Raw genomic sequence first — 24314 nt, 5'->3', positions numbered from 1 at the left:
ATTGGGAAAGAGAAACATAGAGAAGCCTAAAGGACTTGTCTTCTCTTAATGGACAGAAAAAAGATGGTGCCACTTGTACAAAATATATCTGGAAAGACATTATAGCAATGTATTTTATCATCCAGTGTTTTCTTTTGTAATAAAGCCCAGAAGGCACAGTACTGTAAAAATAAAAACTTCACAAACTCTGAGACTTTGTTAATAAGAAAATTAAAAAAAAAAATTTTGGGGGGCGCCTGGGTGGCTCAGTGGGTTAAGCCGCTGCCTTCGGCTCAGGTCATGATCTCGGGGTCCTGGGATCGAGTCCCACATCGGGCTCTCTGCTCAGCAGGGAGCCTGCTTCCCTCTCTCTCTCTCTGCCTGCCTCTCCATCTGCTTGTGATTTCTCTCTGTCAAATAAATAAATTAAAAAAAAATTTTTGCACAATCCATGGAATTTGGTTATATAATTTATAAGTCACAATGATAGGACTATAGATAAATTTCCAAATTCCTTTCAGAAATATTCCTTTCCATCCTACTGCTACTTTCCAAGTTTGAGATGGGGAAAATATCCAAGTTAGATGAGATTATAATCAAATTTTAGCATTTTCTTCCTTTAATTCAGGCCATAAAATCTAATATTAGCCAGCTTATCAGGAATATCATGAGAAATACAGCTAACAAATTTAAAATCCAGAGTCTAGAGCCAGAAATTCAAATACAGGCAGAAAACACAAGAAATAAGGTGAGTTCCAGAATAAATATAAGTGTCCTAGAAGTTAACAAAGAAAAAATATTCAGCGTATTTTAACAACTAAACTGCAGGGTAACTTCATGCCCCTGGGAAAAAGAAAATCTTTATTTTCTCATAAAAGAATAAAGAACACACACATTTTGAGCACCATAAAAGCTGTAACTAAGGAAAGGCCATCTGGGCAACTAGATTGTCTTTACAATACACTCCTCACTATTTTATTTGGTCCTATTTTATGTACATCAGGAAATTAGGTTTCCATCACTCTTGAATATTTTCTACCAAACTATTAGATATTATTGCTAAGTAGTAACCAATAATCCCCACCAAGTGGTTTAAAGGACTCTGCCGGCCTGTGTCTTACTGATATTTTTATTTATTTTTTTTCATTAAGACTGTATTACCAAAATAATATTATTTTGTGAAGGTTAAATTTCTTTTTTTTTTTTTTTAAGATTTTATTTATTTGACAGACAGAGATCACAAGTAGGCAGAGAGGAAGGCAGAGAGAGAGAGGAAGGGAAGCAGGCTCTCTGCTGTGCAGGGAGCCCGATATGGGGCTCGATCCCAGGACCCTGGGATCATGACCTGAGCGGAAGGCAGAGGCTTTAACCCACTGAGCCACCCAGGTGCCCCTGAAGGTTAAATTTCTAATTAGGAAAACAGGAGCTGGCAGTGACTTAGTGCAGAGTTCAATTCTGAGACTCCCCAAGGTGAAAAATAAAATAAATAATATGAAAATAAAATAACCTCTAAGGTCTCCTCTCAACCTTTACTAATTGCAAAGGAAACAAATCTCTAAGAAAGAATGATCCCTTTTCCTTCATGGGCACCCTTTAAGTAAGGGTCTTTGGGGAATTAAAACACCCTGGCCTGCCAGACACATGTGTGTCTGGACATAGTGAGGCACAGTCCAAGGTGTCCCACTTTCTCTAACTCATACTTGCAAAGAAAATGACGTTCTCACCCAGGTCACTCTACAGTAGCATATCACAGTGAAAAGTACTCAGAATGACAAGTCAGAAGGTTTGGAATCTAGTCTTTGCCAGGATCCAGGGCTTTGACCGCAGGCAGGCCCTGTGGTAGGTATACCAAGCCTCAGCCTCTTTACTCATGCAAGGAGCTGTGTCAAGCCTCCTTTGATTCTCCAAATGGTATGGTATCATGATACTCAGCTAAGAGAACAGAACTAAACATACAGTCCTCCTACTAACGATATGCTGACATCGATCGTTACACAATGTTGTGGTGAGCAACTGAAAATTTACAAATTCATCCTGCAGATAAACATGTTAAGTCTTAGAGCGGGGAGAAGGGAGTCATTGAGAGCTTGAAAAAAATAGGGCAAACCTTTCTGGGGTGTAAGCAGTAAGAAGAGTTTGACTGTGTTTTCATATTATTTCAAACCTCAGGTTCTGTGGGTACGTTCCATTCTAAAAGAAAAGTCAACTAATTTAAAGAAGGCAGGTGAGTATGAAGTCAAACTCTTGTGAGTTGGCGTAATTCTAAACTAGAGTAGCAGGGTAAGTAATACTCCTAAGTAGACCCCAGACAACTTCTATCTGGCAAGTTTAATCTCCTCTGCCAAATTCCATAGTAAATTAAGAAGGTCTTCTTCTTATTTATCTCGAAATTACAAAATGATCACAAGACAGAAAAGAGAACAAAGATTTTTTAAAAGGTGTTGGATAGAACGCCTGGATGGCTCAGTCGGTTAAGCGTCCTCCAGCTCATACATTCAGGTCATGACCCCAGGGTCCTGGGATGGAGACCCACATCAGGCTCCCTGCTCAGCAGGGAGTCTGCTTCTCCCTCTACCCCTCCTCCTGCTCATGATCTCTCTCTCTCTCTTTCAAATAAATATGGAAGTAAATAAAATTTTAAAAGGTTCTGGAAAATCCATACCCTGAATAGGTATTCTCTGATTAAGAAGTTGGTTTTTACTTGTTTTGTTTTGTTTTTTTTCTTTCAGGAGCAGGGTTTTGGGTTCTAATGAATTATTTTACCCCTGGTTATGGAAATTAATGTTTCCAAACATTTCTGATAGACAGTCCATCAGTTAAACATGATCTGTATATATCCCCAATATTTATTCATCTATTAATTTATTAATAAGATGTATTGCATATGCCATTATACATTATAAAAACATAAACACAAATAGAATTGTTAAAAATCAATGATGAACTAGATCATACTTGTTATTTTCTTACTAAGTCACAGTGCTTCACATTATTAGCCTATGTCTCAAAGCGTAATATATACTCAAGGTAAGGCTCATTGGTAATAAAATTAGATATTATTCCATATTTCATATGTCTTCTTGATCATTTCATTGAGAGGCAGAAGCCGACTTCTGGTAAGACTGAATTAAGTAAATCATTAACATTTTTAACCTCCCATTATGGCAAAGAATTCTTACTATAATCAGAAAGCTTCAATTCCACAATTTCCTGTTATTTGCTTATGCTTGTACTATTAGCATTATCTTCTTTACAGAAATCCTTTTAAGACATTTTTCTATTTTGTGACTGCTGGTTTGGTTAATACTGAATAATAGAATCCTTAATTCCTTAAGTGAACACATATAAAATCAGTAAGATACAACACAATGGAAATGAAAAAAAAAGAAGAGTAAGAATCACATGTTAGCCCCTCCATGCTGTGAGATCTTCCAGTATTTTCTCAGAATACCTCTGCTAGGGAGCACAGGAGACCAACTGACCTATCAGCAACTAAGGTAGCCATATCAATCTGTATATAATATATTTGCAAAAGCTTAGGGCTTTTTTTTTTTTAACTAAAAAAAAAAAAAAAAAAAAAAAGGAAGTTTAAGTTTACTGCCCACAGCCTATTTTGGAAGTAAAGGGTAGAAGCAGCTGTGGTAGGTAAGGAAAGCTATTATCGGAAATATCTGATACTTTACTTGAATATCAATGGGCCATGACTATGTTCTAAGCACACTGTAACACAAGAGCCCTTCCCTGGACCAGTAGAAAGTTTTATGGAGTTTAGAGGATGTGGTCTCTTGAAACAGCATTTTTCACTGTGGTGAACATGACCAGACCATCCTTACTCCTATGAGCTTCAGTCATTCATGACCTCAGAAACAAGCTGTACAAGACTTTTGTTTACATTAAATACTTACTCTATTCTTGGTTCCAGATAAGATTAATCTTCAAACCTCATTATTCCAGGAGATCCTGCAAAGTTTGTTAATTGTCTGAAGGTCACACCATCACACCATTTCATTGCATTAGTAATCTTGAAATGATTGACTATAATGTATGAGTATAGATTGCATCGAAACTTTCTTTTACATTGTATGTAATTTATCTTAGTTGGCTAAGACTGCCATAACAAAATACCATAGATGGGATGGCTTAAACAACAGACATTTGTTTCTCACAGTTCTAGAAGCTCGGGAGTCTAAGATCAAGGTGCCTGTGGGCTTGGTTCCTGATGAGAACTCTCTCTATGGTTTGCAGTTGCCATCTCTGGGTGCTCACATGGCTTTTCCTCTGTACTACAGTGAACTCTCCAGTGTCTCTTCTTAAAAAGACACTAATCCTATCAGATCAGGGCCCTTCACTTATGACCTCATTTAACCTTAATTACTTCCATAAAGACCCTATTTCCAAGTTTGGTCACATTGGAGATTAGAGCTTCAACATACTAATTTTGGGGAGACACATTCAGTCTGTAACATAATTTATATGCTTTTAAAAAAATATATTGTATCTATTTGAGAGAGAGAGAGAGAGAGAGAATGAGTGGGGGAGAGGTGCAGAGGGAGAAGCAGACTTCCCACTGAGCAAGGAGCCCACGCGAGGCTCAATCCTAGGACCATAAGATTATGACCTGAGCTGAAGGCAGACACTTAACCCACTGAAGCACCCAGCTCCCCCAATTTATATGCTTTCTTTCCAAATATTTATTTTGTATCTTCTGCATGCATGACATTATAACCAAGTTGTTCTCATTCTAAAGGAGAGACAACAAACAATAAATGTGTGCATGTGTATGTGTGCAAATTATAAGAAAAACTCAAGTGGAATAAAGAGAGAGTGAGAGGGTTGCAAGAGGAGACTATTTTAGAAGAGGTGGTCAGGGATTACCTCTCTTGATAGGAGCATGAGGGAGCAAATATCTGTTACTGAGGAGTATGCCTCAGTAGAATATTGAGAGGAAGAGTCCAGGCTCAAAGACTGAGCAATGAGAGAACAGCAGAAAGACTAGAGAGGGTGGCAGGGTTGGGGAGGGGACAGTGACAAAGATGGAGGCAAAGAGAGATGGAGTGTCAGATATGTAAGGTTTTGGTGGTTAACTAGAGTCAAGTTTGTGTTGTCAAAATGGGAAGTGATTGAGAGTGATGGGAAGGGGGGCAGCTGGGTGGCTCAGCCGGCTTAGCATCGGCCTTCAGCTCAGGTCATGATCCCAGGGTCCTGGGTTGGAGCCCCGCATCCATCAGTCTGTCTGTCCATCAGTCACTCAGGCTCCCTGCTCAGCAGGAAGTCTGCTTTTCCCTCTTCCTCTACCACTCCCCAGGCTCACAGGCACATGCAAATGTGTTCGCGCTCTCTCTCTAAGTAAGTAAATAAAATTTAAAAAAAAAAAAAGTGATGGGAAGCCGTTGGTGGTTTTTGAGCAGAGGATTGATGTGAGCTAATATATACGCTTTTTGTTTTTTTTTTAATTTATTCATTTCTTTATTAATTATTTTTATTAACACATAATGTATTATTTGCCCCAGGGGTAGAGGTCTGTGAATCGTCAGGCTTATACACTTCACAGCGCTCAGCACATATACTTTTAAAGTGTCACCTTAAATTCTCCATGGGTAATAGAACATAAGCACAAGATTGAGAGCAGGAAGACAAGTACAGAGCCTTTTGCAGAAATCCAAATAGGCAATGCTGCTTTGGGAGAGTGGTAGTTAGGGTCAGATTTGGAAAACATTTTGAAGCTAGAGCTAATCAGGGTTTCCTGATGGACTGAATATGTGACATGAAAGAAAGGATAGCCAAAAACAAAACAAACAAACAAACAAACAAAAAACTAAAACAAAAAAAAAAAAACTTTGCAGCACTGAAATAACTCTAGAGTTCAAAATCAAAATAGGAATGTAGAAGTCAGAGCACTTAGAAGGTCTCCTCTCCTAGCGCTCCATACTTCCACACACTTTTCACAGGCACAATTAACTATGTTTGCACTTGCCTGTTTAGTGACTCTCTCTCCACCCACAGAATGTGAACTCCTAGATGGGAGAACTTGTATCTATCTGTCTAGTCCACCCTTATATCACCTGCACCAAGCTCAATGCCAGGCAGTTTTCCAGTCCTCATTAAATACTTTTAAAAATGAATGTATACCTTGATGTTTTAAAGAGAAATGTTGGTTAAAACAGCTCTCACCCTCTAGGATCTACTTTTTAAATCTTCTGTCCCCTGTAGTTACCAGATGCATGTACCAGGCCTCTAGAAACTAGTAGTTAAACCAAGCTGAAGGGAGTAACTGTGTATAGGGCTTGTTTTCCAAAGAGGAGCGTTGTTTAGAGTAGTGACATTCTCAGCCTACTTAGGCGTGTTGTAAAGCTGTTGGAGGAGTAACTCCACAAGTTCCGTGAGTGGAAATGTAGTGCTCAAGTCACATGCTACAATAAAAGGTTGTAACAAAAAAAAAAAAAAAAAAAAAGAATGAATACCAAAGTTTTGAGCAATCTTTAAATTACAGCTTATTAGGAACAATTGGAAAAAAGATGGAAACTAAAAGGCAATATATTCATTAGATGGCAGATAGGACTAGAGATTCTGTTTTCTAGCTTACCTTTCGCTATCATTTAACATCTAAGACAAAACCAATTTTATCTCACCAGAAAGATGTTGTGTCTCCTATCAGCTGGTGGTGACCTCATTCTTCTGTAAAGGGAGTTTTACCATGATCTGCCATCATAACTGCTGTTGATGATCCGACAACATATTATACATTTAATCTGCTTAATAATTCTTAGAAAAGTATTATTTCTGCTAAAAATAATAGATACTACTAGCGTTCCATAACTCAAATTCAAGCAAAATGGCAAAACTGAAGAGTGAGATCTACAGATAATTTCCGAATCTTATTTTCAATGATTGCAGACAGTCTCTCCCATAAACTTTTATACCCGCTGTTAAAAGCTCTTCAAAATGTTTTTGTTGCATTTCATTTTCACCCCTCCTCCATATAGCCAGGGAAATAAAAAAGGCGACTGAAGACAGGGAAAGTTCTGGAGATATGGAAGTGCGAGGTAGTGACCTATGTAATCCTGGTCACTGAAAGGTCTGAATTATCCAGATGAGACCATGCTAGGAGCTTGGGGCAGAGCTAGCATATAATGAATGTACTGGTTTCCAGCATTAAGTTTTTATTAAAAAATTAAGTTCCTTTAACCCTTCCACTGAAATGTCACTCGGCTGGGGTTCTGAAGGGCAAACGTGCAAACGGCTGCAGTAATGATAGGGAGTCTTTGTGTAAACTACCCAACACGACATCGAGTGATGTGTGGTTTGTGATGTCAGCAGAAACCGCAGATAGAATCGCTTGGGTTTCTATCCCTTGGCTAGAGAACGTCCCTACAAGAAAAGGCTGACCCTTGACTCCGCCAGAAACTTTCCCCAAACTTGGCCTTCACTAGTAGAAGGAGTCGCCCCCCTCCTGGCACCCCACGGGAATCCCAGAGGTGGGTCGTGGGGACGGCGACATTGGGGCGCGGTCCCTCCCGCCATGAGTAGACAAGGGCGGGGTCACAGGCGCTAGGACTGACCCAGACTTGAGGACCCCCCAGTGTAGGGGGTGGAGCTGGCGCCGCGGGGTGCCAGCTCCGGGGAAGAGGGGCGGGGATCTGAGCGGCCCAGGGCCCCGCCCGAAGGTCTCGGAGCAGGCCGCGAGGTGGGGAGGGCCCGGCAGCCCCCGCCCCGCAGAGAGGCGGCGGCCGGCCGCAGCGCGGTGGCCCAACGCCGAAGTTCCTGGCCCGCGAGGTGAGAGAGGGTGGGGTCGGGCGGCTTTACAAAGCCGGAGCGCTAGCCCGGCCAGCCGCAGGACCGCCAGACGTTGCCGCCGCGCCTCCAGAGTCTGCAGGTAGAGTCAGCGCAAGCGGGGCGGGGCCGCGTCTGGGGGTATGGGGGACGCGCCAGGGTGGGAGGTGTTACTCAGAGGGTCCCTCCATGCGCGCTCTCGCGGTACCCGCGCACCCAGGGGACGCGAGGTCTTGAGGCATCCCTTTGTACCCCTGGAAGAGAGGTGACCTGGTTACCTTACGCTGACCTCCTGACAGCTGCCCAGCGGCACTGAGAACGCACGGGGCCTCACAGGGTGTTAGCTTCCAATATACTTTGGGTGTTCTCTGCACCCTCCAACCCAACTGGCCTCCATCACACACACACACACACACACACACACACACACACACACACACCACGGAGGCGGAGGCCTGAGGGATTAGAGGGATAGAGACACTGTCACTCAGAAGAGATTAGAATCTGGGCAGGACGACGTGTCCATGCTGGAATCTTCAGAAAGTAGGTGCAGCATCTGCAGCTCCTCATTTCCAGCCCCCAGGTGATGCGTGATTGATTTTTCTTGGTTTGGTAGCTTTGAAAGCCCTAGGCTGTAAAAGGTTTGGGTCAACAATGAGACTTTAATCCATACAGGCTTTCTTTGCCCTGCTCTTCAACACCTTCTTATATCTGGAGGAGGGGTACATTGGAGGATCCTAAAAACTTTGCAGGGAATGTTCAAAGTTGCTAAGTGTTTTTCAATTTGTAACTTTTTGAAAAAGAAAATATAAACTTTCTTAGTTTGAGTTAGGTTTTATTTCTTTAACATACGTGCATTCATTTGGAAAGAACTGGTGCTGTCATTAGAGAGTGAGTCCAGTAAGTATGGCATCATTAGAACTGAAAATCAAGTTAACTCTATAGTTCTAGAAAAGTTGCTTCCTAATGTGTCTGTTTATGTGCTTTGTTACTGGGATGTGTCTTGCTGGGAATGCTGTCAATATCACCTTGGTGTCTTCTGAGGTTTCCCCTGATGTTGGCCACCTGACCTGGGACAGAGCCTAGTATGCCCCTTTCTCCTTGTGTTTCAGGTGGACACCAACCTGCTTGCAGACCTCTAGCCCTGGTGTCTGGTGAGGGGGGAAAAGTATCAAAAATGTGCTCTTGGCAAGTTTGGGAGCAAGGAGAATTGCAGTAGATTTTTTTTCCCCCATTAAAGTTTTCACGTATTGGCAATTTAAAACCCAAAGCATTGTTTACCACCTGTCAGACTCACTCGTAAGTGTAAGGATTAACTAATAAAAGATTTGTAAAATGCTTCCTGAATATAAAATTCCATAAATATGCAAAATAGTAATAATCCACCCATTGTTAAATTTATGTAGCTGCTTCTGCCATGCATACAAGATGATTTAGAATGCATGTTTCCTGTCAATTAAACAATGAGTTTAGAGTAAAATAATGAGTTCAATTCACATCCTGTGAAACTTTGAAATAAAATTTCTCCCATAAGGCAGCATCGGCAGAGAATCATAAAGTAAGCAGCATTTCAAAAAGTTATATATGGAATGGCACTTACCTTATGGCTGGGGGAAAAGGGACCCAGTAGTTGAACTTCCAAAACTAAGAAATATTCAGCCCTGGTTCAAGTGTGCCTGAACCATAAATATTCCCTCACATTTTGGGAATGTCTAAGGGGAGAGCAAACAGCTTTTGTGGGATGGCCTTAGAGCTAGCTGTCCGCTTTAATCCATGAAATATGCCTCTCAGTATTTTAAGGCTGAAGTTCAATCTGTGGTTTTGTTCACAATGAAGAAAATCCTCACAGTTACTTAGATAAATTATTCATTCTTCTAATACCATGGGCTTGGTTTTTAAGTATCCTTAATACCGGCAATCATTTTAATATCCTGCAGATAATTAAATTAATTTGTTCCCAGTGGATTGAGTGACATGTTAACATCACATTTTCTCTTTACGTGTATTTAATAATAGTGTCTCATTTTTCTGCTTACTGGTTTCCTAGAGTAAAACCTGTTTCTTATATGCTAATTGTAAGTACAAATATTACTAAGGATGGTCCTTTTCTATTTTATGAAGACAACTGTAGTTTTCCCACTAGCAAATTAAGCTGTGAGCAGAACCACAAATTTGGAGATGTTTTTCTTGACATCTTCCCACCTTCAGTGGCCTTTCCTCATTTCCTCCACTCAGCCCTCAGATGAGTAGCTGCTGAACGGGCCCCAGCCCGATATTCCAGAACTTCCCCACTGTTAGCACTCTTCCTTTATCCAAATCACTTAACCTCTGCCCTACTTATTTTCCAACAGTTTGGTTTGGGTGAAAGTGCACTCGGTGAAAAATCAAAGGAGTTTTCATTTACTGAGCACAGTGCCTATGATGTACCAGGCAATCAGCCACATTAGCTCATTCAATCCCTGTAACAATCTGATGCAGTCGATATCATCTGTGTTTCACACAAAAGAAAACTGGGTCTCAAAAAAGCTCTGGTACCCAAGGACGAGCAATTGATGAGTCAAAGAGCGAGGATTTGAACCAAAGCATTGTGGTGCTTCCTGCTACACTGTGATCCTGATCCCTCGGAAGAGCTCACATTCCAGACTGAGGCATGGAAGAGTTCTCCCATTGACTGGCCATTTGACCTCAGATCAGTCCCTTCAGCCCTTTGGGCTTCTGATTTCCTTTCTCTAGTTTTGAATTAAATTCCCTCTCAGAGATGGAAGAGACCTTTGGATGCCAAGCACATAAACAGCTCCTCCCACAGGATTCCAGAATATGCTCTTCCCTGCCCTGGCCTTTCCTCCAACCCCCTCCCTGGTCTCTTTTTCCTTCCTGCTGGTCGAAGTAAATATCGCCCCCTCCAAGAGGCTCTTCCCGAACACTCTTCTGTTATTTTCTATCTCAGGCCCAGTGATCCCTTTAAAACACTGATTACAAACTGCACTTATTTTACTTACACGTCTGTTTACATGTGGCTATTGTTTTTATCTTCTCCATCATTCCCCCATCAGACTGTAAGCCGCATGAGCCTGGAGCTCTTTCTGCCTGACTTTTTTCATTACTGTCTTCCCGGGGTCTAGCACAGTGATGCACAGCATATAGCTGTGATCAGTTAGTGTGTTTGAATGATTATGAATTATATGATTGTAATTATATAATGAATAATTATCTCCTGCAAAGGATATGTGCTAATGGCCGATATACTGTCCCATCCCTGGGAAAACCCAAATGAAGCATCATCAATCTTACACTCTTACCGTGAGCCTATTATGAATGGGGATCCAAGCACATTAATGGAGAAAACACAGCTACCATGGGACCCCCTGGACAAGCAGACACACTACATATAGTCCAAGCCCCATATTTTACAACAGAGAAAACTGAACCTCAGAATGATAACAGGAACTTAGGTTCAGAAGACACACTAGAGGGACGCCTGGGTGGCTCAGTTGGTTAAGCCGTTGCCTTTGGCTCGGATTATGATCCCAGAGTCCTGGGATGGAGTCCCACATCAGACTCCTTGCTCCACAGGGAGCCTGCTTCTCTCTCCGCCTCTTCCTGCTTGTGTGCACTTGCATGCTCTCTCTCTCTCTCTCTCTCTTTGACAAATAAATAAATAAAATATTTTTTAAAAAAGAAGAAGAAGAAGACGATGACGACACACTGGAGACCAACTAATGGTCCAAACGATTATTTTATGGATGAGGACCCAGAACATAAAATAGAGAACCTGTGCAACCTGGCTTCTAGACCAGCACACACCTCACCAAGCCCTCAAAAATCACAGGGACTACCCAGTCAACAGCGGCAGGGAGTGTTAGGAAATGACACTTTTTCTCCCCCCTGAAATCCCAAAGAGCCTTAGGTTTCCCAGACCAATCCTGGATAGCAACATTAGTACACAGTAGAACACTCTACTTCAGATAATCTTATTTTTTAAATTTTGTATGGCCTGTATAAATTTCAGTGACTCATTTACTATTTTAATGATCTATCAGGCAGCCTTTTAATACCTATCGTTAGTTTACCAGTTCTGTTTAAATGCTGCGGAGCTCCAAATGGCAAATCTACACGGCTGAGCATTTACCACTAGCATGATAGATTCAAGATACATTTAAAACATGATTGATATTTTAAACTCCAAATGATGATGGCTTGTTTTTAAGGACTAAAATAACTTTTCTTCTCTAACTTAAAGAGCAATCCTTGCTAGAGTATTACATCCCATTAAAAAAAAAAAAAAAAAAGCAGTCCTTAAACTTTAGAGGGCATAAAAATCATCTGGAAGGCTTTTAAAAACCCAGATTATTTAGAGCCTTTCTGCACATTTCTGAATTAATAGGTCTGAGATTGGTCCAGACAACTGCATTTTTAACACCTTTAGTGATTTTCTCAATCAAATAGTCTGAAGACCTCACTGTGAGATTCAATAATACTCTTAGTATGTTTTGAAATTTTCCTGGTTCCTTATAAGAGGATTTTTTAAAACAAAGGTAATTGGGGGAAAGTTCGAGGTGAAGCTAGCAAATAGTGTACTAGGTATGATGGGAATCTGTTTCCTTGTAGCAAAAGCCATATATATATAATCACGATATAGCTATTGGGTTTGATATCGCCCCCAAATCAAGAATGTTCCAAAATGTTTCTGTTGGACCACTAAAGTAAATCAGTAATTAGCAATAAATTTAAGTGTTAAGTTCTGTGAAGTAGTAATGAAGCCCCTTGCCCTCCAGATGATTATACTCAGTATAGCAGAGAGAAAAGATTTATATCCACAAAACATTCAAGGAAAGGACTGCAGATCAAGTACATGATGCCCGGTTAAATTTGAATTTCAAATACACAACAAATCATGTTTTAGTATAGGCATGTCCCATATAATATTTTTTTATTTGCTAAATCTGGCAACCATGCTCAGTGAACATTAGCATTTAATTGCATTAGTTTCCAGGACTTGGGGCTGGGTTGGGGGCCGGGTGGAGAGGGGATGGTAATGCTGAGCTTTGAGAAACTGATAAAAGTTCTGAACATGCTCCTGAGAAAAGTGCCCAATAGCACTTTCTAACACGACTCTCATAGTATTGCATAGATCCAGGCTGCCAAAGTTCTTGGGGACATCAGGATCTTTTGCAACGTAGACAGTAGAGGCCGGCTCTTCAAACTACTACTTCTAGGCTGGTGGGTCTAGAAGGTATCTTGCAAAAGTAGAATATGAACTTGGCCTTTTTTTTTTTTAATCTTAGATTTTATTTACTTATTAACTTGACAGAGAGCGAGAGAGAGAGAGAGTGTGTGTGTGTGTGTGTATGTGTGTGTGTGTGTGTGTACAAGCAGGAGGAGCAGCAGAGAAGAGGAAGAAACAAACTCTCCGGTGAGCAAGGAGCCCGATGTGAGGCTCGATCCTAGGACCCCCGGGATCATGACCTTAACTGAAGACAGGTGCTTAACCTACTGAGCCACTAGTGCCCCTGGACTTGGCCTTTAAGAGAAGGAGAATTTAGCTGGATTGTGGGTTTAGGAGACTTCTTAAGGCTTTGACAGAAGGCAGGTTCCCTTAGGCCTTGAGGATTTTTAGTAAGGAATATTGAGAAATTAGCTTGGACTGGTTTCTCGAAAAGTCCAGACTGTGGACAGCCTTAAATTCTGAAGGGTTTTAAGACTGCCTATATTGGGAAACAGTGTGTGCTTAGTGATGTATCGGTTAGGGATGAGAAGGTGATCAAAGGGAGATGGTAGAGTGAAATTGGAGGCGGCCTGGGATCCAGGGTCAATAGCCTGGTGTCAGCTCCGGTGTCAGCTCCTCCGTTAACAAGCTGGGAAGCCTTTGGTGTGTGTGCAAGTTCTGTGAGCCCCAATCTCTTAAACTGCAAATTGGGAATAATAATAGGGAGCTTCTAACAAGGTGGTTGTGAGGGTGAAAGGAAGGGCTTGGCACAGTGGGTGACACTGCATATTCAGTCGGTGGTACCTAACGCTAGAATACACGACCCTTGTTGTTGTTGTTGTTGTTGTTGTTGTTGCTGCTGCTGTTGTTGTTGTTGCTGCTGCTGTTGTTGTTGTTGTTGCTGCTGCTGCTGCTGCTGTTGTTGTTGTTGCTGCTGCTGTTGTTGTTGTTGTTGCTGCTGCTGCTGTTGTTGTTGTTGTTGTTGCTGCTGCTGCTGCTGTTGTTGTTGTTGTTGTTGTTGTTGCCCCCTTAGTATTTAAGGGGTATCAGCGGCCCAGGAGCCTACAAGAATGGTGAAATATTGTTTGATCTGTATTTAGAGAAAGCTTTAACATCTCCCTTTTCCAAGTTAAAATTTCATTATCAAAAAACAGTAAGCGCAGAAACAAGTTAGTAAAAGAATGTACTTTTAACTGAGGATCTTAAAGTAAATACATTTGACCCTTCCTGATTTTTCCCAGGAGAGGGAGTATTATGGACAATTTCAATCACATACTCCTATCCAGAATCAAGGAAACTTTAATTGCATGTGTTACTCTTTTTTTTTTTTTAAGATTTTATTTATTTTATTTATTTGACAGAGATCACAAGTATATGGAGAGGCAGGCAGAGAGAGAGAGAGAAGCAGGCTCCCTGCTGAGCAGAGAGCCCCATGCGGGACTCAATCCCAGTATCCTGAGATCATGACCTGAGCCGAAGGCAGCAGCTTAACCCACTGAGCCACCCAGGCACCCGCATGTGTTACTCTTAATAGCAGATTTGCCATCGTAACTCTCACATTAGCTAATATTTAAATTAATTTGCGCATGATAAGCTCAGACTCATCATTCAGAAAGTTGTTCCCCAAAGCCATTTAAACCGCAAAGCAGATGAGTATATCGGAGAGAATTCATGCAACACTCTGCCTTCTCAGAGTTGACTGATAATGCAGCAAATGGGCTCCTAGGGGCTCTGGAGTCCGACTTTTCAGGTTCCAATCCTAGCCATCTCCTGTGAGCAGCTTTGTGACCAGGCAAATCGCTTTGCCTCTCCAGACCTCAGTTTCTCCCTCTCTGTAAAACAAACCTCCTAACAGCCTTCCCTCCCAGTGCACGCGCACAGAGCTCTCACATGGTTTCTGGTTCCCAGTAGGCGTCCCACAGAATTCTGTGACCTCACTGTCCTCTTCATCTTATCAGGATGTTACTTCTTTAATATATGCATAAAGAATTTAATTTAGGAAAACATCTAATAATGTGGGAAATATTTATGATCTTTAGTCACCTCTTAATGTATTGCTTTACATGGTCAGGGCTATTGAGAACATTTTCCAAACCAGAGTCCAGGCTGCTTATTCCAAAGAATGTTTAATCCCAGTTTTCATGATGTGTCACTTTGTCCAGCTCATCCATCTTCAACTTTTACAGGGTGATTGGTGCTTTTCTAAAAAGCTTTGGGTTTCAAACTGTATATTAAAGCGTCTGGGCTCTAGAATTTACTTGGCTCATAAACCTATGGCACGGAACAATATGGGATTGGTTTACAGTACATTATAGTTACAGGTATGATAGTTATGGTTTATTTGGTCTGCGCTGAGCACCTTGAGGGCATCTCCCACAGTGCCTTAAAGATGGGAGACTCTTATTGAATGAAATTAATGTGTAACAAAATACCTCGTATTCTTTTTCTGAAGATACGTTTCCCTCACCTTAGGAAATCTAACTTTTAAAAATATGAAAGAGCTCTGACTTTCATGCATAAAAGCATGAATCTGATATTTCTAGACTGAAGTACTGAAAGTAAATTTGGAGATCTACCATTGATATTTCCTAGAAGAGATATCTATAGACTATAACACCTCCCTTCTTTGCATTAGCTGGTCCCTTTATCTCAAATATTCTCCCCTCGGATATTGCTTGTTTTATGTTCGTTTTTTTATAGTCTACCCTACCTCCACTAGACTAGAAGCATCCTGAGGTTAGAGGTCAAGCCTACACATTTATTGTTGTTTACTGCAATAAACAGCTACAGAGTATCTATTGCAGCACTAGGTACTTAGTGGGTAATCAATAAATAGGCTGTCAATTAGTTGAGTGTCAGAAGACCAAGATCTGGTCTTATGCAATTATTCCACTGCAAAACAGTAATCTTTTTTTTTTAATCTTTTGGGTCAAAACCACCTTTCAGAATTGGAATTAAAATCACAAAATGCCTCATTAATAAAATTTTACATGCTCAAAATTTTGCATATAATCTCAGTCCCTGGGCCTCAGTCTAGGAATCCCAGTTCTAAAGGTATATATGTAAATACTAAGAAAATCTAACTGAAATATTAAACTAAATATCACAAAAAATTTAATTACTATGAATACCAATGTGTTAATATTCATGCATCTATAGTAATAAATTATATGTTGCCTCAGGAAAATTCTACAACCCTCCAAAGGAAAAAAAAAAAGGCATCTATAAATGTTGAATGTTTTATTTATATGCTGGAAAGGATTTAAGGCTTATAGAGAAAGGCTAATAAAAATACATACTGTACAGCAATATAAAATATATTTCAAAGAGGTGAGAAAAAATGAGTCAAAGGAAAAAAATAAGGCTAAGAACATAAGATGGGGCCAGGAGAGAGATTCATACTCAAAATTTATGCCATGAAATTCAACACTCTTGCTAGAAGATAGTAACAAATTTTGTTCTCTGTTTTTTATCAACCAATGCAAAGGAGAAAAATATAATCAGTTATGTCCTGCAGAGGGTCATGTTTTATATATACTTTTATATGAATACATGGATATGTATTTAATAGCAAACTGCTTCTTAAAAGAAGGAAGTTTCATTATGATAATAAAGAACGGAGATTATATTTCCAATGTTCATTTGCGGCAAGTGTCCTTGTACCAGAGCCTGAAATAACCCATAATGAATGTCCAAAAATAACTGACACTTTGGATGTTTACATGAAGATGTTATGGCTTTCCTTGAAGGAGGAGACCTCTTGAGGTCAGTGAGGCCCTCACAGAGCTCAGAGGAGGGGTGGGGGACAGACTAGGAAAACAAAGGGTTTTCTGCATTGTCTCACACCCCATCAGTCCCTGCAGCAGTTCGCCCTTTCCACTGCTGCACACTATTTAAATATGATGCCTGAAGCTCTCATTCTCCCCTTGAAGGCGTATGCACCTAGGATGTTGTCTAACATTAAGTTATTCCCCCTAACCTTAGTTTCCTTGGATAACAGTCTGTCATAGGGACTTCTACGCCTTCTCTCTTTGAGAGAGCAAATACAATAACTAGCTTCTCAGAACATTATGTGGATTTGTGGCATTCTCAGAGGGGCTATAAATGGATTACATTGACAGCTTTATTTGTCATTCTTAAATGGAATGTGTTTTTCCCCCTTTGAGTTAAATCGAAATCAGATGGCATTTCTTATTTCAATGTGGAATGTTTTTACTCTCATAATTGCAAAATGGCATTCATAACTGATACTATTCTAATTTACAAAATTTGTGTTTTATTATTGGGGGGTTTCTATTTGCAAAGTAACTGAAGGAAAACAACTTATGCAACATTTTCGTTTTGCCTATTTATTGAGATCCTGATATAGTTGCTAGAATTTTGTCGCCATATGGAAGCAGAGACAATTATATTGCATGTAATGACATGGATTTTAGAAGCAAGGATATAAAAAGACATACCCAGCAGAATACCCACAACCCGGAGACTAAAACATTTTTGAAACCTCTTCTCTCCTTTGCCTCTCCAGCATGTCCCTGGTCTCAATCATCTCCTCCTTTCCTTATAATGGCTCTTGTTCAATATATGTAGAGGCAAATTGGCAAGAATAAGGTTGAAGGCACTATTTTCATACCTTAGCATATTTCTTATATGCTTAAACCAGTTGCTTTGGCCCAAGTGAAATTTTTCATTTAAAAAAATCCCCATCACTGGGGCACCCAAGTGGCTCAGTCGCTCAAGCGTCTGCCTTCAGCTCAGCTCATGATCTTAGGATCCTGGGATCGACTCCCACATCAGGCTCCCTACTCAATGGGGAATCTGCTCCTCCCTCTCCCACTCCCCCTGCTTGTACATGTGCTTGCTCTCTCTGTCAAATAAATAAATAACATCTTTTTAAAAAAATCCCCATCACTCGCATCAACCCACTACGCAAACTGTGTGAGAAAAGAAGCCCTCCTACTTTAATTTCTGAAATCCTCCAAAAGCTCACAATGTTCTTGTTACTGATTTCGATGCTGTGCTTATCTTTAGAATTTTCAAACACTACGCAATGGGTACATTTTTCACACTGAATTTATATGTGTTTATTTTCATGCTCATTTTATACACGTGTTCAATAAAGTCAGCTTTACCAAGCTAAGTGCCACTAAGTGCCAGACACTCTTAGGGTACAATGAATGGCTTCAGGTATCCCTGCCCTCATTTGGCCTACAGGCTGGCTGGTGGGGAAGAGAGACAGTAAAGGAATGACACAAATCGGTATGAAACGGAAACAGTTGTAAATATGCCACAGAGAAGAGATACAAGGTTCTGGAAATTGAGTCTAAATAACAGATGGCAGTCAACCAAAGAGTAGAGGCAGAAGGCATGACGTGGAAGGTGTGGAAAGCTATGACGTACAGCAAGAAGAAGAGAGCAAAAGCAATGGAAGAGACTGAAGGAGGATCACGTAGCCAGAGTACAGAGAGCAGGGGGGAATAGCATGAGTCTGCAGATCTGATAAGGGGCCGTCACTATGAAAGGCTTTTAAGCCATAGCAAAAAATATGTCTTCATCCTAGAACCAATGAGAAGGTTGGGAGAGGGGAGGGGGATTGTGGTGAGTTACATCATCAGATTGCTCTTTCAAAAGAACATTTCTGGCTACAACGCAGAGTATGAGCTGGCAAGGTGAGAAGTTCATGCAGACCAGTTGAACGTTTTCAGTACAGAGATACTGGTAATATGGCCTAGGGGAGGAAGGATGAGGTGGTGGTGATTTCTAAAAATGAATGGATTCAAGAGACAGGGAGGAGGTAAATTCTGTAATACTGACATGGCGCCCATTCGGAAGGGAACACTGGGGGAGGAACAAGTTTACAAAGACAGACGCTAAGTTCAGTTAGACATGTGGAGTTTGAATTCTGTAGGAAACATTAGAGGACAGAGCAAAAAGACTCTGGATTATGAGTGTGGAGCTTGTCAGAAAGCTCTAGGGTTTGGATGTAAACTTGTGACTCATCTTTAATCCATAGTTCTGGCTCGGACCGATATGATCCATAGATGGACTTGACTGCCTACAGGAAGCTAGCAGAGTGAGTAGTGGGGATGACAATCGTAAGGAATTCAAATCCAGCACAGCCAAGTAGTGAGTGGTGAGCTTGTAAAGGATGAAAGGAGTAGTTTAATAGAAGGAAACCCAGGAAATTGCTGGATCATGGGGGCTGGGGAGGAGGGGGGCAAGGGAGCAGGGATTTCATTTCAAGAGGGTGGGAGTGGTCAGTTGGCTTGAATGTGCAATATTGAGAACTGCTTTTCTATTTAGCAAGCGTGGAGAGTACCAATCAGGAGAGAATTGTTTTGAATTAAAGAAAAATCACTAAGTGATATGTATGGGAAATAGAGTTCTAACTGGGTCTATTTGCAGTCATGCCTATTTGAGAAGATTTCACACTTCCTATTTTACATCTCTCCTAACGGGATACCTAGGGAGCTAACACAATAGAGAAGAAAGCCATTCTGACATGTTGGTGACCACAATAGAGTGGAACTGGGGTGGAATTTGAGCACAGAAGAGTCTGAAGTCCTGGGTCTGAACTGGAGAGAAAACGTGAACCTGACAGCAAGGAATTTTATGAGCACAGTACTGCCTGTTCCTCCACCCAGGGATACGTGCACCCAGGGTAAATAAACCAAATGTTCATGAAACAGTATCACTTTCTGGCATCCCTGTTTAGATGGAGACTGTGGGCTGACACATCGCGCAGCCCGTTCTCTTTGGGGTGAGCGGTAGCCTCAGCTTCCCTCCCAGCACGGGCTCCACCACAACGGTCTGCGCATGCGGGAGTGGGGGTGGAAGTTAATACATCAGCCAGTGAGTTCTGTGATGAGGCAAAGGTCAGACTGCAGAGGTGTGCACTGCCGATGGGAGGTACGAAAAGGAAGATGACTATTGGTAATTATTTGCAGTAATTTGGCTCTAAAAGAGAAACAGGAGATTGGAGGGCAGCTGGAGAGAGGTCACTGGATGAGCAAGCACTCATTCAGTCAACAAATATTAAAATATCTTCTATGTGCCAGGCGCTAAGACAGGTACCAGGAAGGTATTTTCCAGCCCTAATGGGAGATCTTCCATAAACTATATTTCATGTGATAATCTCAAATGCAGAGTGACTCAATATTTTGTGATCTGATTCACTGGAACAAATGCAACATCTTCCCTCAGATATAAACCACCTTACTTGATCTTTGTAAAATGATCAAATTTGTGTTAAAATTTAAAAAGAGAAAAATAACATGCCCATCTGTACTTCTTTTTTCTCATGCTCTCTCCTTCCATTCCTTTAGTGTCCCAAATCTGGACAGTCTTGCTATTGTCACTTATTCAGAAAATATTTTCTAGAATGGTGTTCTTAACCCGACATTCAGAGCCTCTCATAGTGCTATTTGATGTTTCAAATATGATTTGATCTGTAATTTATAGAGCACCCACATGATGAAATATCGGCTATTATCCCCATGGAAGTTAGAAATGTGAATAAGGCAGAGTTTCCCTAGCTAGACTATAAGCTTTATGAGGGTTTTGGGGACAACTGTGTTTAGAGCATATAGTCAGAATACTATAAGTGGGATTTTTGTGGTAAGGTTACAATTAAGGATCCTTGGGTTTGCAGAGAAAGTTACACTAAATTCTTACACAAGAATTCAGAAATACCCCTGAAAGTGGTGATATTTGAACTGGATGTTAAAAAATGAGCATTTCAGACAGCAGAAAGTTAGTCAGCAAAATTACAGAGGCAAACCACTTTGTGGAGGAGAGGAAGAGTGAAGAGAAACAGTTTGGTATGGTTGGAGAGGTTATGTGGAAAGTAGTAAATGCACTGATCTGGGATATTGGGAAGCTCTGCTGAGGAGTGCCTAGACTTGATCCTAGACTCACTGGAAGTGTCAGAATTTTTCAAATAAGTGGAGAAGCATGATGTTTAGGAAGAAAACTGGGATCATCAGGAGAGCTGGGAACTAATGGGGACTGGAAGCAGAGAGTACCTCAGATGGGAGGCCACTGCCTGGATGGAAGATGGTAGACAGGGGATGAGTTTCTGCCATGGTGATGACCTTGGAATGAATGTCAAAGGGAAGTTGAACTTCTTGTGCTCAGAGTGGTCTTAATAAGTTGGATGTGTGTGTTTGGGAGGTGCAGTGATGCGGGAGAATGAAGAGGACATCACATGTTCAAGCCAGGGAGAGTGGCAATCCTACTGATTTTAGGGACAGAAAGAAAAGCAAATTCAGGAGATAATAGGGATGAGGATCCAGCCTAGAAAGCAGGAGAAAAAGGTATTCATTTAAGACATGTAAGCCATGCGTGTGCATGAAATTACTGTCAAGTGGAGAACCTTGAGGAAGGCCCAAATTTAAGGAAGGGAGAAGAGCCAGAAGAGGAAAATTGAGGAGTTTCTTGCAAGATTGGAAGTGAGATTTCAAGGAAGTCAAGAAAAAATATGGGGATCTCAAGGATGAGGACTCAAACTGTGATTTATTTCACCTATAAAGGTGATCCTGAACAGCAAGGGTTTGAAATGCACAGTCCACCTAGCAGATTTTTTTTTATAAATACAGTAAAGTACTATAAATGTATTTTCTCTTCCTCATGAATTTCTTAATAACATTTTGTCTAGCTTACTTAGTTATAAGAATACAGGACGTAATGCATGGAACTTACAGAAATGTGTGTCAATCAACTGCTTATGCTATCAGTAAGGCTTCCAGTCAATAGTAGGCTCTTAGTGGGTAAGAGCCACTAAATTTGGGGGGGAGTGAAAAGTTATATGTGAATTTCTGACCATGCAGGGTCAGCACCCCTTACTCCTGCATTGTTCGGGGGTCAACTATATAATCATCTGGTTGTATCTTTCTCTTCCTTTCCCTTCTGGATTGGCCCCGTGGAATGGGTGCAGCTGTCAGTCCTGTATCATGTCTAAGTTCACACTTCATCCTTGCAGCTCCATGCCCTATTAAGCAGTGACTGGCCTACAGTCGCCATCCATCAGTGACTTCCTTGGAAGCTCCCCACCCCCCAACTACTGAGAACATAACTTAAGGAAAGAAGCTCCGTGCATGTGTGTGTGTGTGTGTGTGTGTGTGTGTGTGTGTGTTAGGAAGGCACAACAAGGGGGAAAGGTTGGATGATTTGTTAACTGGGCATCAGTGGGTTTATATTTAGTATTTTCCTAATTCAGGCATCATGTTTGTCGCTAGGAATAATACAATTTTATGGCGATAATAACTACCTCCAAGCATAAGTAGTGTTTTGCCCTTCAGCTTTCATGGTGGGTAGTTAGGCCCACTTTGTTAAGTAGTTCATTTTATTTCACTCTTCGAATGTCGTGTTTTCCATGAAAAATTTTCCTGAGAATTTTGTATCAGGACAATTTCTTTGGGGGGCAGTAATGCATTTTCTCCTTTCTAACAATAGAAGTTATCAAAGAAATTATGTTCTCCTTTTATCTAAATTACCAAGAAATTCAAATCCAAATGGTAACTTAAATTATCTCAAATGTTGACCAATGTAGGTGGCATATGACCATCTTCCTTTTTTTACTCTCAACACTGTTATTTTTATTCATATTTCATTATTTCTGTACTTGGAAGCCATCCCAAATCCTTATGATGAAGAGTCAGGGCATAAAATAAATTAAACACTTCCACTGTTAAATAAATGTCTTTCCAGACATCATCTCCTTTGATCATCAGAACAAGCCATTGACTATATTATTACTCCCACCAGAGCAGTGAGGGAGTAGAACCTTGGTGAAGTCAAGGAAATAAAATTCACTCAGACAAGTACTGGGTGGGATTCAACCCTCGGTCTTCTTTCTCTTGTGATAGTGGTTGTTTCAGTCTATCTGGCTCAAAATTTGCGGGCAGCTGGTTGATGGGTAGGTGGCATAGAGTTGGCTGTGATAGCTCTAGTCCAATTGAGAACTAACTGCTGACGTAAGAAGCTAGTATTGTTTGGGGCAGTTTTCTTCTTTATGATGAACTAGTCCATGTTTCTGTCTCCTCCCTAGATTTTATAACATTCAAGAAGCACATGAAAGGGAACTCTCTCATCAAGTATTCTTGATTAAGTTATGAAAATGGAACGGAAGTTCATTCTCCCCCTTCGTATGGTAAGTAACTACTAATTGGAGTAAGATTTGCCTTTCCCCTCCTCCTAATTTCCTCTCAATATTTACAAAAGAAATGGAAATGCTTCTGGTGTGAAGGTAGCATGATTTATGAATCCTATCCAGATCTGTCTTCAGAATATTTCATTAAAAAGGAGAATTTGGTGAAATTTTGGTTTTTATAAATTCTAGTTTCATGTCTCATCTTGCTTAGAACTGGAGTCATTGTGAACCACATATGAGTTTTGATAATTAAAATAACATAACTCTTCTACCCACTTGATACACACTTTTAATTCTTTGGTGCAAATTGACATATGGATTCTGAAAAGTCATGGCCACATAAAAGAAAGATTTAGAAATGCCAGATTGCTGGGCAGTGGCATTTCTCTTCATTCCAAAAGCCCTAGTTTGGAGCAGCCACCCTTTTGGCCTGGCACTGACTGTCTTTAACTGGAAAAACATCTCACTTTGCAAGTGACAAGAACTGAGTCACCCCACGTGAGCATAATCAGCTCTTTAAAAAGGGCAACATTATTAAGGTTTTTCACTGGGATATTGTGCCTGCAGGACTTAAAATTATTTGAGACAGTTCAGTCCCTTTGTCCACCCACAAAATCATTTATTTTCACCCTTCATTGTATTTTACTTTTCTTTCTATGTTCCAACGCACGTTTAAAAGAAAAAGTCTATTATGTAAAGCTGTGAATATTCATTAATACATTTCATTTATTCTAACAAATTAGGAAGGTGGGCATTTCCGAATTTGTGGGCAGGCTGGATTAGAGATAACTCTCAAACAAATGTGGCCTTTATTCTTTAAACTTCATATAGTAACTCCAACAAAAGATTACAAAGTAAAAATCCTTAAGGAGATCTGTAATAATAAATCATATGAACATTTTGTTATTAGCATATAGATTGGATGTATGTAGGAGCTTGTAAAGTGCCTGAGGTTCACTGAAAATAGTTTATTCTGTGTCTAAAAAGTGTATGCAAGATTGAAAATAAATGTTTAAAACACCATATATTATCTACTTATAAATAAAATGTTTGCAAAAGCAAAGGTAAACGTCAGCCCAGCTCATGAAAAAATTATCAAAAGATTTAAATTTATTGAAGCCATAAATTAATGAGATATTACCATGTGTGCATAAATAACTTAAAGAATAAAATTTGCTGATCCTTCTCTCATATGGATATTTGTGCTAA

General features: G+C 40.5%; 1 protein-coding gene across 6 annotated transcripts in view; it reads left to right on the top strand.

Annotated features, from left to right (window-relative positions):
• Positions 1-7337: 7337 nt before the first annotated feature.
• Positions 7338-24314, top strand: part of RHOBTB1 (Rho related BTB domain containing 1) — a 121316-nt gene continuing 104339 nt past the window's right edge. For 2 of the 6 annotated variants that reach the window (XM_082721641.1, XM_082721639.1), the window contains exons 1-2: positions 7627-7852; positions 23004-23105. The gene's annotated coding sequence lies outside the window, so the exon portion shown is untranslated. Of the gene's footprint in view, positions 7455-7623; positions 7853-13089; positions 13163-13211; positions 13231-23003; positions 23106-24314 lie in introns of those variants that run through there. The other 4 variants (XM_082721634.1, XM_082721644.1, XM_082721631.1 and 1 more) reach the window with 4 other exon arrangements.

Source organism: Mustela nivalis (genome assembly GCF_964662115.1).
Source record: "Mustela nivalis genome assembly, chromosome: 2".
Lineage (NCBI taxonomy): Eukaryota > Metazoa > Chordata > Mammalia > Carnivora > Mustelidae > Mustela > Mustela nivalis.
The sequence above is the reverse complement of the archived record's forward strand: the minus strand, read 5'-3'. Positions and strand labels throughout refer to the sequence as shown.